Below are 18,612 nucleotides of genomic sequence, written 5' to 3' on the forward strand. Positions count from 1 at the left end.
CCTGATACAGCGAAATTAACTTAGATTTCATGTCTATGGTGTAACTGCTAAGTATGCTTTAAGGAAAATTTTGGGGTCCACATTTTTTTGGCTTCTCTCAATTATAGTTATTGGATTTTTTGTCAAGGTGAAATTTTCACTTTCTTTTGCTTCGATATTCAGAAGTTTAAAATTTCCCGGGAGTCTCGACCAAATTTCCCGGGAATCGAGAAGTCCAAAAATGGTCGATTTCCCGGGAATTTTTTCCCGGGAATTCCCGCTTGTCATCCTCTATTCTTATCTGATGTATCTAAGTGATAACAGTTCAATTGTTATCAAATCAACATGTTGTTTCATGCATTATTCCTCTTGCCCTAACGGGTTGTTCGTCTTGCTCCACTAGTTGAGTAGAACGTACGGAAAATCAAACATTTTAAAATCATTTTTTTACATTAAAAACAGGATTTTTAAAAACTTGTTCTATCAAAGTCTCAGTCAAGACCTGGAATAAGATGATTATTAAAAAATCCGACAGATTTTTTAACGTTTTCAATGGGTTATAACGAGCATTTCCTAAACTTGTTCCTCTTGCCTCACTATCCCCTATTTTTAGAAAATTCAAAGGGCACGTTTTTCTGGAGACCTCAAAGTGCTTCTCCTCGAGTAGCGCTGAATTTTTTTAGTCGGTGATATCTAACGTCATGATTCGAATTCCCAGACGCTTCGAAACTCGGACACTTCAACTTGTTTTATCAATTGTTTGGATAAAAGTTTACATTGTGAATGTCCAAACTGTGTTATTTGATGAATTCTAACGTCAACTATCATTTACAGTTTGTTTGAACGCTGTAGTTAATGCCAAAACAATTAAATAAATTAAAATTATAAGTTTACCAAAAATGTGAAACATTTCAACGGAAATATTTCATAGGCGTCCGAAGCACCGGGAAGGCAAAGCAGAAAGGAGAATGGGCAAATTTATATGGGAGCTGGTCCAAGGATGTACACGAACGGGACCAACTTTTTTCGAAAGATCTCGCCGAGACATGAAAAAAAGTCTTCTGGACCAACTCTCCAAACCCCGGGGTTCAAAAGTTACAAGTTGTTGAAGTTTGAGCATTTTGGGTTAAAATGTACAAAAAATCGTATTTTTGCTATTTCTAAAATTATTCATAAAATCTCTGTTTCATTATGGATTTCGATTTTCTTGACTTCATTCGACGCGTATCAGCAAAAACTATGAGTTCTGATATGTCTTAGCATGATTGAAACATGATTTCTCTTGTTTTTATCCGTTTGAACCGTTTGTGCAAGAAGCATCCCATAGAAACAAGTCGAAACTTCAAGGTTTTGAAACTGGATCCGACCCAGACTGCTTCAGTGAGTATGGAAGGCTTCAGTGCAATGTTGTAACAACTTATTGGGATGGTCTGAGTCATCCGAGAACTCCTTGGAGTTAAGACCGGTGAGTCTACCGCCGTAACAAGCAAGATGTCGGCGGTTTTTGACCACGGATCATACCCGCATGGCTTCAGTGAGTATGGTAGACTACTATGCTGATGTGTTGGAGTGTCCTGGGTTCTCCTAGGACTCCCTGGAGTTAAGATCTGTGGGTCTACTACCGTAACAAGCAAAATGTCGACCGGTTTTGACAACGGAACATACCCGCATAGCTTCAGTGAGTGTGGTAGACTACTTTGCTAATGTGTTAGGATGTCTTGGGTCATCCAAGGACTCCCTGGAGTTATGATCTGTGGAGCTACAGCCGTAACAAGCAAGAGGTCGACGATTTTTGACCCCGGAACATACACGTATAGCTTCAGACAGTATGGTAGACTGCTAGGACTCCCTGGAGTTTAGATATTTGGGTCACTGTAACAAGAAAATGGTCGATGATTTTTAGCCGCGCATCATAACCGCAAAGATTCAGTGAGTATGGCAGACTGTATTGCTGTTAGGTTGAGATGTTCTGGACCATTCAAGGGAGTCCTTGTAACAGCCGTAGACCTACAGATCATAACTCCAGGGAGTCCTTGGATGACCCAGGACATCCTAACACATTAGCAAAGTAGTCTACCACACTCACTGAAGCTATGCGGGTATGTTCCGTTGTCAAAACCGGTCGACATTTTGCTTGTTACGGTAGTAGACCCACAGATCTTAACTCCAGGGAGTCCTAGGAGAACCCAGGACACTCCAACACATCAGCATAGTAGTCTACCATACTCACTGAAGCCATGCGGGTATGATCCGTGGTCAAAAACCGCCGACATCTTGCTTGTTACGGCGGTAGACTCACCGGTCTTAACTCCAAGGAGTTCTCGGATGACTCAGACCATCCCAATAAGTTGTTACAACATTGCACTGAAGCCTTCCATACTCACTGAAGCAGTCTGGGTCGGATCCGGTTTCAAAACCTTGAAGTTTCGACTTGTTTCTATGGGATGCCTCTTGCACAAACGGATCAAACGGATAAAAACAAGAGAAATCATGTTTCAATCATGCTAAGACATATCAGAACTCATAGTTTTTGCTGATACGCGTCGAATGAAGTCAAGAAAATCGAAATCCATAATGAAACAGAGATTTTATAAATGATTTTAGAAATAGCAAAAATACGATTTTTTGTACATTTTAACCCAAAATGCTCAAACTTCAACAACTTGTAACTTTTGAACCCCGGGGTTTGGAGAGTTGGTCCAGAAGACTTTTTTTCATGTCTCGGCGAGATCTTTCGAAAAAAGTTGGTCCCGTTCGTGTACATCCTTGGACCAAATTTGCCCATTCTCCTTTATGTTTTTGATTTTCTTAAATTCTAGCCATTTTTATATAAACTATCGATTGTTTCGATGTTAACAGCTTATTTGAGACCTAAAGAATGCCATTAACTAACATTTCAGTCCAAATTTGTGCGATTCATAAGCAAAAACTAGTGTCCGGAATTCGAAGCAAAAGTGTCCGGATTTCGAATCAGCTTTTAACTGTGTCCGGGATTCGAAGCACAACAAGTCATTTTAATTTTCAAATTCTGATGAAAAATTGTCAGAAAAAAGTATTTTGTATGCATTCTCTTAAAACTGACTGTTTATACTAAATCCTGATGGTATTTCTACATTTCCAACTTATTACATGATTTTTTGCCAGCTATAACAAAAATAATATGGTACTATCTGTCCGGATTTCGAATCATGACGGAATATAATGAGTTCAAAATCGTGAACATGCGAACCGTGAAAATGGGAACCACGAACTAAGTGTTCAATCATAACTTCTGATTAATGTCCAAGATTTGTTTAACTCTGAAATATTCCGATTTCCCAGCGAATATCCCAGTACTGATAAAACGCCTGCCACGACACTTGTTTCAATTTTCAGATCTGTACTGGTACACCACAAGGGTAGTACATAAAACAAACCGAGCTTCGCCACAGTATCCCCCACGGCCTCTCAAATCGATCTACCAGTATCGGGTACTTCAGCGTAGAAAAGGATTTTGATAACCTGTGAGCCAATCAACGCGCGCGCGCCTGTACCGTTAAGTGATACGTCTCGTTGCGTTGGCGTTCGGCGCAAATCACACACCGAGATTACGCGCTCCACACAAAACTGTGCGTTGAGTTTGCGCCGGACGGCAGTACGCGTCGGGATATGGTTCTAGCCGGATCGCCGCCACCAACTGGACACTGGATACGGTCTTAGTGAAAGTGATTAGCCTGGATTAGCTGAAACGGCGGGTGAATTAAGCAATTGTGAGTAATTACCCCAAATATTCCGGAATCTGGTTGTGAAATTTTGATGGAAAATCGTGAAAATGGTGCAGCAAAATATCTGTCACCTGAAGGTGGTGTTTATCTAATCAGTGCCCGGTTCAATGTGTAATAAAGTGATTGTTTTATGAGGGACCAGCTCAATGAAGTCCAGCCAGTCGGTCATGGGGGCAATTGGTTTTTTTTCTCGATCAAAAATAAACAAAAATGTACAAAGTTTTGATAAGTGAAAGATTAAAGCGATGAAAATGTGAGGGGTATTGATTACTTTATGTGACGATCAGTTATAAACTAATTTATCAATTGGAAAATTTTCGAGCAAAATCCGGCTTGTGATGACGACGGTTTGTAATTAAGATGTACACATGGATTGGAATTCGGCTTGGGAAGATACGCGATATGTTTTTATCTGAACAAATAATTTGAAATCATTAATGCACTGCATTTCTCTTAATCATTGCAACTTTTTTAATGATAGTTTGATTTTTTCTGACTGCAAATAACAAAACATTTGAAAAGTGTACATTGCTTTTGAGTCTTTGGCATTATCATGCAAACTTTAAAAAAAAATCAAGTCAAGTTAACCCTCTACAACCCAATTCCGCTTTTAGGTAGGCTTCGATCTAAAAAATCAATCTGCTGACGACATCAGTATTTTGATTCCATGCATTGACCAATTAGGTCCTTTTAGGTGCTGTGACCAGGTTGGGACCGAGGATCAGTAAAACAATATATAATAAACAAAAAAAAAACTTCATAAATTCCATACTTGGAGATCATGTAACTGACGAGCGTTACTTGGTCCAAGCGGGTCTTGCAGGTCTTGAACCTGCCGATGTACTCGGAGAAAATCCCCCACAGCTCAGCCGAACTGTAGAGTACCTCCCCGGCTTCCTTCTCTGTGGCTTCACCGTCTCCGGGGGCACCTTGGCTGCTTCCTGCGGGTCGAGGGCGATCCTTCAATTTTCCGTCCGGAACTGCGCCTGGCAGCGGAGGGAACTCCGCCGGCGTGAACGCCGGAACTGCTGGACTCTGCTTCTCCGCCTTCCTTGCCGGCGGTTTTGGTTTCGACGCCTGCTGTCGCCGCTGGATGAAATCTGCACGCTTGGGGCAGCTGCGGTCCGTAGCTTCGTGGGCACCAGAGCAGTTGGCACACCGCTTTGGCTGGGCTTCCTGTACTTCGCACTCGTCCGTCTTGTGGGGACCTCCACAATTGTTGCACCTCCCCTTGAGGTGACAGTTCCTGGTTCCATGACCCAGCTGCAAGCAGTTCCTGCACTGGGTCACGTTCGGTCGCTTGTTCCGGTAGGCCTCCCACCGGATGTGAAATCTTCTCAAGCGCTTGATTTCACTCAGCTGCTTGAGGCTGGTGTACCCCTTGGGGAACGTAACAATGTACGGGGTTTCCTCTGACGAGGCGAACTCTCCCTTTCTTTTGATGGCGTGCACCTCCACAGCATCCAGGTTTTGCGATTCCTTGAGGTTCTTCTTGACGAATTTAGGGGAAGCCGACGGAAGTCCTCGGACGACGACGCGGAGTTGCCGCTCGCTTCGTTTCTCGTGGGTGTAGAACTCCACTTTGTTTGCAATCAAGTGGGCCCGCGCGGTCTCAAAACGCTCCTCGGAGGAACACAGCAATTTGATCCCAAACGGAATTAGCTTGTAACTTGGCTTGGTTGTGCACGGTGACATTACACTCCTCAGCTTGGCGTAGCTCGGATTCTTTACCACCAGAGGTGGTGGTTTCTTGGCCACTGGAACCACTGGAACCGGTGGGACGCTTCCTTTCCCGGCTGGGATACCATTGTTATTGTTGTTGTTCCCCGCCAGCGGGCTGAATTTGTTGTTGTTGAGAAGATTCTCTTCTGGGCCATCCCCGACAACGGCTCCGTTGCTGGTCTTCCTCCGCTTCCCCGTTCCATTTACGGAACGAAACCCGTCCCCGTCGGAGGATTCTTCCACCTCCATCCGTAAGCACTGTGCCGCGCCACGAAAACAGCAGAAAAAACAACCGCTGTCTCCGGCTGTCAAACGTAAACTGAAAATCTAATGTAAATATTTTGTCTCATAATTTTTAATCTGATTTTCATTTCAAGAAATTATGGATTTGTTTCATATTCAAATACATTTGATTTCTGCATTTTAAATTAAATTGGTCACATTTATAAATAAATAAATAATAAATTTCAAACTAAAAAAAATCTAAAATTCATTTATATTTAGGATTGCAAAATGTTAAAAAAATTTCTAAGCAAAAAAAATAATTTGCGCAAATAAATAAAAATGAATAATAATTATATCGGAGTTTTTTCATGTAGTGATGAATATTGAAAACTTTATGTTATGCAACAAATTAAACATAGAAAAGATCAGTAAAACAAAGTAAAGCAATTGACCTTTTTTGAACAAAAATGAGAGCTGCAATCAAATGGTACAATTTAATCAAATATTCATTAAGAATAAATTTACCAGCAAGTTTTTTTTTCTCAAAACATCAATTAAATTCACATTTATCTTAAAATATAATCAAACGAGGTTCAAAGGTTGAATGTTGATCAAATAATTAATTCATAATGAATTTCTAAAGTATTGAAGTCTAATATAAAAAATCTCAATACCTAATATAAAATATCAAAAAGTGACACAATTCGATTAAAAGGAAAAAATAACATTAACAAAATTTCTTTAAATTAAATCTTATTTGGCCTTATTTTTGTTCCTCATCTCTGTCTGGGTGCAAAACAAATGAAATAACAAGCAAAAGTCTCAACATTTCAATAGAAAACGTGTTTTAAAATGTATTCTACACCAGTTCAGATGTTTTGCAATCATTAGTTTTCAAAAAATGTAAGATTTCGACGTCGTCGTGCTATCTTGTCGCACCCGCCATTTCGACGTTCCGAGAAAAACGCGATTTAATGTTTGATCTTGAATAAACAAAAACAAGAGCACGCGATGTAAACAATAACAAACACGTTTTGTTTGGTTGATCTTTCTGTGCATTACCCCGAAGTTTGGTTGATCTCGGTTGCTGGAGTCCCGAGTTATAATTACAAATGTTTACGGTAGTCTTACTTGTACGTGCGTCAAACGCGTTGTGCCCTGAAATCCCTTTGGCCAGTTGTCGCACTTACATCAATTTTCAGGTAGTGACACAATAGCACGACAAGATTGAAACTGCTTTCATATGAAAAGCGTTGAACAGTTTTGGAGCTTTTTTGGTTTTCATTGAATATCTCAGGATTGAAATCGAATGTTGGGGATCTGTGAAGGTCAAAAGATGAGGCATTGTGAGCTACACAAAATGCACATACGACAAGTTAGCACGACAGCGACGATTTGACGATAATACAAATTTTAGCGAAAACAAATTTTTTAGCGGTACTAAACATCGAACATTTTTAAAAAATCAAGAGATCAAGAGAAACATGCTGAAAATGATTCTAAGCGCATGGAAAATTATGAAGTTTTTGGAAAAAAAAAATGTTTTGCCCCCTGATTTTTTGGGCCAATTTGAAAGATGACATAAACTTTAAATAAAAATTGTTCCAGCCTAAAGGTTATGTAAATGCTTTTGCAGTTGATGTTCTGATACAATAGTGTTGTTTTTTTGTAATTTGGTCGTGAAATACTTACTTTTTCTGTCATTCTCGAACGACGAAATGCTCTTCCACAAATAATATAATCGAAAAGTAATACGTAATGAGTTCTACTTTTCTGAACTGAAATGGGTGCTGTAAAGATGAACTTTTCAGAACTTGTTTCGACAAGTAATACTTTTCAGTATAGTTCTGATTTGAATGGAGAATTGACAAAAATCATGGGCATTTGACTGAATATTCCATTCAAGGAGGTGGGAAAAGTTATCCCAAGGATGGTTATCCCAGGAATAATTTAAAGCGTTATGGCGGCCATTTTGCATGTGGGATAACTTGTCATGGTTATCTCAGGAACAATTTTTAAGAAAGATTCCAAAACTTTAAAAAACGGAACAATTAACATTACCTGGACATAATTCTGGGGAAAATTTGATGCCCTACATTCCTGGAGCATAAAAATACGACTTGGCATAAGGCCATGTGGAGGAAAAAATATTTCAGAAATATTTGAACAATAGGCCGTTTCTTCATTTGCGAATGACAAGAAAAGCAAGTAGTATCACGAAGAAATTCGAAAAAAAAATTCTCATGGAACGAATTGAAATGAAATTTAATGAAAATCTTCGAAAAAAAGTCAAGGGTTGTTATGTTTTACACAGTAAAAAGAAATGTTTTCATAACTTTGCCCACTTTTATCTCTCATGCATAAAGTGTCTACGAACTTGTAGCAACTTAAAACGGCACTCAAACTTGTTACCCTTTAATAATGGAGGAGCCTTTCTCTTTCTACACGATACATGTTTCATGTACAATGCATCCAGAATGCATCGTGGAATTAAAAAACTGCACGCTTCAGCGATCCAGATGTACTCCTCAGGCCCCAGAGCTAGAGAAGACTTCACTGACCGCACTCAAGGTCAGTGCTGTTGGAGCACTTGGGGTTCGTTGATCGACTTAATTCATTGCGAATTCTTTGTTCAAGTGGTGGAGTAATTGTAAGCTGTTCATGATATGTTTACATACGTTCGTGGGACGATGAATGTTCTCAGACATAACTTGAATTTGATTTAATAGAATGATTATAGGTACAAACTCTTATTGCACGAGAAAAAGTGGTCTGACTGCTAGAACGAACTTATAATAAAGCACAAGGAATGTTAGTTGTACCCCTTTTATCACATCATTCAATTTAATTTAGGTATCGATAGTTAAAGTTCTGACACCTTGCTGGTGCTGCAAAAACGTGTAGCTTTTAGCAAGCAGCTGCAATACGGCAGCAGTATCAATCATAGATCACTCAAGCACAGCAAGTAATCGGTACTGAACTGTTCAACAAGTGTACAATTCGTCACCATCGTGCTATCTTGCCGCAACGAGATTTTATTGCGATTTGAAATAAAAAATGTATGACGTGTGGCAATATTGCATACACTTAGTGAAGTTGGTTTGAATCGTCCTAAAATCGACATCCGTCAAGAAGGCACAACGCCAACGGGATGATGGCACGTAGACAGGCTTGCCTTATTCAAATGCAAAAATCGCTCAGTGCACGAGAGTTCCGCGGCTGGAGATAACCGGGTCCGGAAATTAGATAAATCATCTAATTGAATAATTCTGCTTTCGTCAGCACAGCTTAGTCGGCGTTAGGCCGTTTCGAAAGCGAGAACTTTTGCTTTCTCGAGCGACTGACGGCACCGTTAGCTGAGAAAGTCCTTTTTGACGCAGACGTCTGGGTTAATTTACTTGAATTGCGTTAAACTGCTCGTTGAGCGTTGTGGGGGTAGATCGCACTTACACTTGTTGAAGGTGAAGTCGTCGGCGGGTTGGAAAGATGAACCAGTTGGCGTTGGAGCTAGTATCTGAGCTGGTTGATAACAGAGATAATGGTGTTATGCAATAAAAGGTGATGAACAGAATGGGCTCCAATGTGGTTTACAACTGTTGATAATATGATCAATAAAACATCAATCACACGGAAAGTGGGGTTTGCTAACCCTTGGTCGCAAACGAAAATAACAGGAAAATGTAAGATAATGTTTCACATACTTTCAAATTGATACAAAATACAACACAAACTACTGCGGAGTGCCACCTTTCTAAGCCGGATCTCCCACGAACAATGGCCAATTTGGATGTATAACAGCGATGCGATAACCAAACTCTAAAGGTCGTAAAGATTACACCGCGAGTTGTCATCGATTGAATGCTCTTTGCATCATTGAGTGATAAGAGCAATGTGAAACTTTCCACTTAATTATGAATAACATTTGCAGATAGGACTTATCAAAGAAACACCAGAAACATCCAAATCGCCGTGGCACTTGCTTTTTGGGCCAAATTGAGTCAAGAGCGGCATTTTGTGCAGCTCTCAATGCCTCACCTTTTGACCTTCGCATATCCCCAAAAGTCGATTAAAATCGATTGAAACCGAAAAAAAATACTTTATGCATTTGTTGTTACTCTTCATATGGCAGAAGTTTCGATCTAATCGTGCTTTCTTGATAAACCCTGGAAATTGCTGAAAGTGCGACAACTGGCCAAAAAGAATATAAACAGAGGACTTTTTGTCACACGTACATGCCCATCTACTGTAAACATTTTCATTTATAACCCTGTTCTCCGGCAATCAAACTCAACCAAATTTTGGGACAATGTCCAGAACGGTCTGCTAAACAAACCTGTTTGTTATTGTTTACATTCCGTGCTTAAGTTGTTGGTAGGGTATTTGTCTTAATTCTACGAAATTGTGCATTTCACCAAATCTGGCAGGAATCTGCCACTTGAGAATGATTCGTGCTGTCATTATCTTCATTTTAGTGGGCAAGAATAATTAACTTTTTCCTCTTAAATTAGAAATAAAGCAACAAAAATATCACTCTTCACTTTTTTTCTTGGCAAATTGCTAGTTTCACCACTTTTGCTTACGAGTGACAGCCTTCCCCCGAATCTCCAACCACCGGCAATATGTTTTTATTGATGGGTTGTACACTGCCCATGTTCGCATAAATGTCCCATATGCAAAAACAGCAAGCTGAGAAAAACGCATTTGAAGTTTGTCCCATACATAAGGCTACGTGTTAAGTTTTCACGGAAAAACTGGATTTCCTCCGGATTTCTAGAACAAATTACTGGATGTTATAGGCTCTTTTGAAAGAGCATACAATTTTGAACCAAACTGCATCAATAACTCGAAATCGATGAAAATGCATATGGGACATTTATGCGATCAGGGGCAGTACAATGCCTTTGCAAACACGAACTGCCACCAAATCAATAACATAACGGATTACGGTTACTTCGACCATCTCGGAGAGCATGGCTCTAATTACAGTCCATTTGACACTTCTACAAACTGTGACAGTTTGTGTGCGGCGCTTGCTACAGGTTACAGTCTTTCTTGCATTCTTGGGCTTGTTGTTTGGCTACGCAACAAAGTTTAAAACTCATAAATGAATGATATACATATAGATGTCCATGGCAATGATGCACGTAATGCAAGTGAAATCAATCATTCTAATGTTGATTTGTGGCTAAAAACATCACAATGATTAAGCATGTTTGTCGACCGAATTTGTGCGGCTGAAGGCTGTACGAGCTGGGGCTGAACCGTACGTCAAAAAGTTCGCCACGTGCTTTGAGGTTTCAACCAATCAGATGGTAGGTCCAAAATAGGCACAAAGAAGGTCGTATCCTAGGAGCAATAGAACCAAAATAGGGACAAATAATGTTTTGTTTTTGTTTTTCGGGCTTATACAGCGATATAAAGTATTTTTATCAAAAATGTGATTAAGTACGAGCATTAGCATTAAAAAACCAACTTAGTCATGTAATACAAGCAAGGCTGCCTATAGCAGCTTTTGAGAATACATCAAATTGAAAGTGAGCTTGGTTGAGCGAGTCGAGTCGAGTCCACGAGCAAAGCATACCCATATCGCATCGACCTCAGCAATCTGCCTGAAATTTTCAAGGGTTGTTTGAACTTATAAAACTAGCATCTGGTCAAAATATGAGCACTCTAGGTCAACGGTAAGTGGGGCAAATCGGGACACAAAGTTGGAAGGTTCAAAAACGTCATAAATCTTATAAGACTATAACTTAGGCAAAATTCAATTTAATTTCAAAATTCAAAATGCATCTAAAAGGACTTACAAAATACAACAGAATGCAGGGAGAAGCATCCCAATTGGTTCAATCTAAAGCGAGTTATAGGCATTTTAGTGAAAAAATAGTCTAATTTTCAAACTCAAATAAAAAAGTGTTCCATCCAGATATCAACTCGGTTCGACCTGCAGCTTGTAGGGGACATCAGGGACTACCATCTGAGACTGAGATCGCTTTGGGTAAGGCAGTTTAACATATTAATTAGACACTTTTACCTTTAGTGAATTTTTTGGTTGTAAATTTTTGCTCGGGAGACCCCTTAGATCCCATTTTCTGTTGATAATTTTATCATATTCGTGTTCCTGAGACAATTTAACAATAGAAACATACATAAAAATGCTTATTTTCATCAATTTTAACCCTTTAAAAAATTAAAGTTAAAAAAAATCTTCGATTCACATTTATTGAAAATCAAGTTCGTTTCCAAGGATACTAAATGACACCAGAAAAAAGCAGCTTCTTAATTTTTTTAACTTTTATTTTTAAAGGGTTAAAATGGATGAAAATAAACATTTTTGTGCATGTTCCAATTGTGAAATTGTCTCAGGAACACAAATATGATGAAATTATCAACGGAAAATTTGATCTAAGGGGTCCCCCGAGCAAAAATGTACGACCAAAAAATTCACTTAAAGTTAAATGTGTCTATTTAATATGTTAAACTGCTTTACCCAAAGCGTTCTCAGCTTCAGACGGTAGTTCCTGATGTCCTCTTCAAGCTGCAGGTCGAACCGAGTTGATATCTGGATGGAACACTTTTTTATTTGAGTTTGAAAATTATGCTATTTTTTCACTAAAATGCCAATAACTCCCTTTAGATTAAACCAATTGGGATGCTTCTCCCTGCATTCTGTTTCATTTTTTAAGCCCTTTCAGATGCATTTTGAATTTTGAAATTAAATTGAATTTTGCCTATGTTAGAGCCTTTTAAGATTTATGACGTTTTTGAACCATCAAACTTTGTGTCCCAATTTGCCCCACTACCCGTTGACCTAGAGTGCTCATATTTTGACCAAATGCTATTTTTATATGTAAAAACAACCCCTGAAAATTTTAGGCAGATTGGTGAGGTCCAAACGACGTCCCATACAATGGCGTATGCCCTGTTCGTGGGCTCGCTCTTCATAGGTCCAAAATAGGGACATATACCCTATATTCATCGTCAAACAGTCTTCAATTACAATCGCAAACTGCATTTTTGCGTTGATTAAGTCAGGAAAAACAAAATTCCGGAATTCCTATTTACACTTGCACATTTTTTTACATTCGCTGTTTACTCCGGGAACACGTTTCGCGCAAGTACTCCCCTGCCGCTGCCCAGAACTAATAAAATTTGAATTATTTGTTTATCAGCGAGCCTCATTTGCGTAGTTGTCGCACCGCTACCACATAAAAAGTGTCAATTCCAATCGTAAACCTGTTGGCATTTCCAAAGTCGGTGCACCGCATAGACGAGTGCGTGCGTGCGCTGAATTACAAATCATTTCTGGAAGCGTCGTCCTGAGTCGCGTCGACAAATCCGTGATCAACGCGATACCGGACCAGGGGGGCATTGTAACGGCACTACGGAAGCACTCTATACAGTACGTTTTTGTAGCATTTCATCTAATTACCGACAATTTGGTTTAATGAATCTGCTATCGTTGAATTAGACTGCGTTGCGATGAAGGGGTTAGGTTCAACAAATAGACCGAAAATTGTACACATTAAGCGTTTATAACAACTACAATTTACCCTGAACTTGGGATACACCCATATAGGAGTGCCACATGTGTAACAAAGAGCTCTGTTATGGTTGTGGTGACAAAGGTTTGACAACAATTGCTCCGCGAATAGACTCGTGCCCGGCTTACAAATATGTGTTAAGCGAAACAGTAAATTAATTTGAAAATTTGCTTCCGATTCTGCCTCTTGTTAATACATTTTTATGTAAACATGTTTTGCTTTGCTTCATTGTTTGTTTGTCATATACTAGTTACAAGATAGCGTTTCAAAAGCATTCTACAAACATTAATGGGTTATTTTTACAGTGCACACAAACTGTCATTTAACTGTCTCGTTTGATTGACAAGTCGCTCACCGCGACGTCACCTGGTCAAATAAGTGTATGAATAAAAGTGTAAGTAAATCCCCACAGCTTGCCCTAACAACTGCGACAAAGTGTGTGTGTGTGTAACATAGTTTATGTGTAACGTTACTACACGCAAACCACATGCGCCGCGTGGATATAAAATGATAAAAATGTCGCCGGCACGCGTGTGCTCGTCCGTCAGCTGGCGCTGACAGGCAGAACCGTTATGGCACCCAAACAAACGGAACATTTTACGCAAACTGACGCTCGCTTCAACTTAAACTTCAACGCGCGGACAATGTCAAGGTCGTTACAGGAGGGATTTGAATGTGTGGGAAAACTGTTGGGCTTTTTTTTTATTATGATTATTTGATAACTGACTTGTCTTTGGCAGTTAAACTGATTTTTCGTAGAAACTTAAAATTCAATAACAAAGTGTCCAAATGATGTATGGATGGTCCCGCTAGTTTTGATACAAATCTGCGGGCGCTGCTCGATGCGCAAGAAAACTTTTTATTGTGAGAAGACTTTTTCCGATCACCACCAAGTCACCAACTTTGGCAAAGTTGTAGGTATTAAGACTGTTGAAAAACGAGTACACACAAAAAATCCCGAGCAGTTCTCTTTAAAATTTCAATGGAATAAGAAGTCTAATCAACTGCAAACAATCTGAAATGCATTTTTCTGCATTCTCGATTACTTTTTCAAAACAACCAATGTGCCACAGGTTTCCTATGCAAATAAGACTTTTTGAAAAAAGTAAGCGAGCATTGTTTGGGCTCATTTTAAAATATTTTGATGTTTTCCGAGATTTTTTCATAAAATTTCAATGTTCACCGCAACAACTAATTTTCTCGCAAAACATTTTTTTTCGTCAATACTTGAATAATTTGACATCTAATGATTGCAAAACAATTGGACAGATGTATGATGCATTTTAAACCACTTTTTTCATTCAGATGTTGAAACCGTGGCCTGTCATGACAATTTCCTAACTTGTTTTATTTGTAAGCCTCTGCCTCGAAATTGGTCAGAGTCGCGATATTTGCAACGGTCTTATTAGTAGACAGCTAGATTTCCTAAATTGGAAAATGAAAATGTACAAAATACGGGGTTCTAAAAAAAATTATTTGTATTTTTTGATTTGGCTCAAATTTATGGGGATCTTCCCTATGACCAAAAAAACTATTTTGCGTCATTGGATTCACCCATACAAGTCTTCATACAATTTTGGCAGCTGTCCATACAAAAATTAGCAACTCGACCGATTTCGACCATTTTTATTTTTTATATTTTTTGATTTGGCACAAACTTTGTGGAGGCCTTTCCTATGACCAAAGAAGCTTTTTTGTGTCATTGGTTTATCCATACAAGCCTCCATACAATTTTGGCTGCTGTCTTTAGAAAAATGATACGTAAATATTCGAAAAACTGTAACTTTTGAATGAATTTTCTGATCAATTTGGTGTCTTCGGCAAAGTTGTAGGTATTGTTGAGGGCTATTGAGAAAAAATAGGTGCACGGAAAAAAATTGCCTATTTTTTAATTAACATTTTTTTCACAAAAAGTCAATTTCCCAAAATATTTATTTTTTGATATGTTTTAGGGGACAAAAACCCATAGAGAACAAGTTAATAGAGAACAAGTTAAAAAAAATAGTGATTGATTTGAAAAAAGTTTGAAAGTTTGATTTTAGCGAAATATTTGCAGTTTTTTGATTTTAAAAAATAGTGACCATGAGTGACCATTTCTAGAAATATATTTTTTGAAAAGTTCAGAAAATTTGCTATAAAATTGTCTAAGAGACATTGAAGATTGGACCTCTGGTTGCTGAGATACAGCGGCTTAAACAAAAGGAAACACGAAAATTGAAGTTTTCTATGTCTAAGTTCTAAGAAAAGTACTTTTCGAATGGAAAAATTAAAAAATTACGTCAAATTTGTTTTTGCATGAAATTTTGATTTTTCCCGAAAATCACTATTTTTTTCAACAATTCATAACTCGGCGGCAGATTTTTTGACCATGTTCCTCTATGGCTCAAAAGTTGCGGGTTTTTGTCCCCTAAAACATATCAAAAAATTTCGAAAATCAAAAAGAGTAATATTCAACTAACCAAATTTTCAGCCTTCCAAAAAAAAATTTTTCAGTGCACAGCGGATAAAAGAAAAAAAACAGGAATATTTAAGTTTTCAAAGTCACACCCAAGCAGTTACCCATTTTCTGAACCTAACATATCAAATTTTTGAATCAAGACAAACGTTTCAAATGGGACAAGTAATCAAAATTGTGCCAAAATTTTCAAATCATTTTGTTTTTTTTAATAGATTAGAAAATCTCACAAGTGTTTCCTTTTCAAACTTTAAAAATTTGATCATGAGGCACAAAAGTTGCAGGTTTTTGTCCACTAAACCTTAAAATAAAATAAAATAAAATAAAATACATGCACAAAAATATGGCTATGGGTTTATTTTAAGTTAATTTAGAAATTAGATTTTTCCCGTGAACCTGTTTTTTTTTCGAATGAAAATTCTTTCAAAAGGTACATATTACCATTTTTGTCTGGAAGTCGCTGAAATTGTATAGAAGAAGAACATCTAAAAATTTGAGCCCAATAAAAAAATACAAATAAAATTCATTTCCCAAATGGACTCCCACGAAATCGGGAAAAGATGTCCCAATCCCTCTTCGATTTGCGTGAAACTTTTTCCAAAAGGGTAACTTTTGTTCCTGATCGCGAACCCTAGGTCCGTATTTAGCTATCTTGTGACGGAAGGGCGATACGACCCCTTCCATGTTTTTCAATAGTTTGCAGCCTGAAATGGTGATCAGATGAAAATTTGATGTCATAGGGACTTTTTTGTAAAATTGGACGGCATACTCAAAATTCCCAAAAAAAAACGATTTTTTTAATGAAAAACACTAAAAAAGTTTTTAAAAATTCTGCCATTTTTCGTTACTCAACTGTAGTATTTTTTAGAACATGTAATTTTCAGGAAAATTTAATGTAAGTTTTGAATCTACATTAACCCTGAAGAGTATTTTTTCAGTAAAACTAAATTGTTCATTTTAAAATTTCGTGTTTTTTCTAACTTTGTCGGGTTATTTTTTAGAGTGTAATAATGTTGACCAAAGTTGTAGAGCAGACAATAACAAAAATGTTGATATAAAAAAATAAGGAGTCTGCTTGTAATCATTACGAGTTATCACGATTTTACAAAAAAAGTTTTAATAATGTTATTTTTTGCGTTTCTTTTTGTTTCGTCGTTTGTGTCTGTCGTGGGTGACGATGAACGACCGAGATCGACACAACCAACTTTTTTAAAACTTATTTTCGAAAACATCGCGATAACTTGTGGTGATAATAAGCAAACTCCTTATGTTTATATGTCAACATTTTTTGTAATTGTCTGCTCTACAACTTTGTAGAACATTATAACACTCCAAAAAAATAACCCTGCAAAGTTAGAAAAAACACGAAGTTATGAAAATGTTTACCCTACATTATCCTTCTGGGATAATGTAGATTTGAAAAGTACATTAAATTTCCCTTAAAATGACATGTGGGTCATTCCACCTGAAGTGTGCAAGAAAAAATGCAAATTTGAAAATTACCATCTCCGATTCTGCTCAAATTTGGCAGAGCTGTTGAGACTATCAAAACATGCAAAATTCCCGAATTTCATCCAAATCGGACCACCCCCTCCAGTTTTGTACCCTCCCAAAAAATCGACTTTTTGGCGATTTTTGAGCGAAACCCATATCTTCAAACGACGATAACTCAGGAACCACAAATCTTAGAGTGTCGGTCTTAGACTCAATTTTGAAGGAAATTGAACGTAGAATCCATTTCCGAAATTTGGATTTAAATATTTTTTCTACCTGTATTGCGCAAATGAAAACTTTAAATGGCCGTATCACAAAACAGCCCTATTTATTTTTTGAATTTGACCTCACCATCGTATTCCCCGTCCAATTTTACATAAGAATCACTTATCGACAGAAAGGAATATGTTTCGTTCCAGAGATATCGAATTTTAAAGTTTCAAGTATTTGAGATGACCTAAATTAGCTACACTCGCCGCATATGTTAGAAGCACCTGGGCGCGCTGATCAATAACTGCTACCTGGTTATTTATTGAAATAAGATTTCATTAGAAAATAAGGCAAAAATTGTAGGAAACTGCTGTATTAATCTTAAATTTAAAAAAAAAAAGTATACGGTGACTTTATGTGATAGCCCACAGGACCGAGCAAGAACGACACGCAATACAGTGCAGAATGGGATTCCCGCAGAGCTAGCAGGAAATTGCAGTTGATCTTGTAAGTAACACTTAAGAAAAAGTGTACGATACATTATCGTGTTAAAAATTATGAATTAACATGAATAAAACTCTCGTGAAGCAAGATTAAGCAAGAGGATTTCTGGAAAGTATAAAACTGAAAAATGTAAGAAAATCACAATAATTAATCGGATTTATTATCTGATTAAGATCAAATTAAGTGGCGTTGATTTCGACACCGTCCGAACAATTATCTTTCTTTTTTTGTCAATCATTTCGAAATCATGGAAGACGATACAGCTGCTGTTCACATGTATCAGAAGTATATGGATTGTTTTTGAAATTAAATGTACCAGAATTGAAAAAAATCGTCAATTATTCAGATGAAACTGGCTCACAATATAAAAATCGGTTTAATATGATCAATGTCAACCTTTCATGGCAAAAGCTCTAGAACCCATGAGAATTATTTCATCTACTACATCCAAGCTCTACATTTGTTCTCGCTTCAAATAAAAGAAATAATTTGATAAAGTGGGAAGAAATGAGGAATTAGGAAAAATATGAAAACAATAGAAAATTTTTATTTTTTTTTAATTGTATTGTTAAAACGTTGAAGCATTTGCAAATAAAGATTAAAAGTTCAAATTTTACCTAATATGGTTCAATGTCACTGAGATCAGGAAAAACAGTGCATTCGAAATTACACAATAAATATTCCTTAAACAAAAAATAGATTGTTCAAGGTATTGATT

The 18,612-nt window shown here is 37.6% G+C and overlaps 1 protein-coding gene across 1 annotated transcript in view; it reads left to right on the plus strand.

Annotated features, from left to right (window-relative positions):
• The first annotated feature begins 3,475 nt into the window (after window positions 1–3,475).
• Window positions 3,476–18,612, plus strand: part of LOC120414172 (facilitated trehalose transporter Tret1) — a 28,814-nt gene continuing 13,677 nt past the window's right edge. Inside the window, exon 1 of the mRNA XM_052710715.1 lies at window positions 3,476–3,728. The gene's annotated coding sequence lies outside the window, so the exon portion shown is untranslated. The remainder of the gene's footprint in view (window positions 3,729–18,612) is intronic.

The sequence above is a fragment of the Culex pipiens genome, chromosome 1 (assembly GCF_016801865.2).
Source record: "Culex pipiens pallens isolate TS chromosome 1, TS_CPP_V2, whole genome shotgun sequence".
Classification (NCBI taxonomy): Eukaryota; Metazoa; Arthropoda; class Insecta; order Diptera; family Culicidae; genus Culex; species Culex pipiens.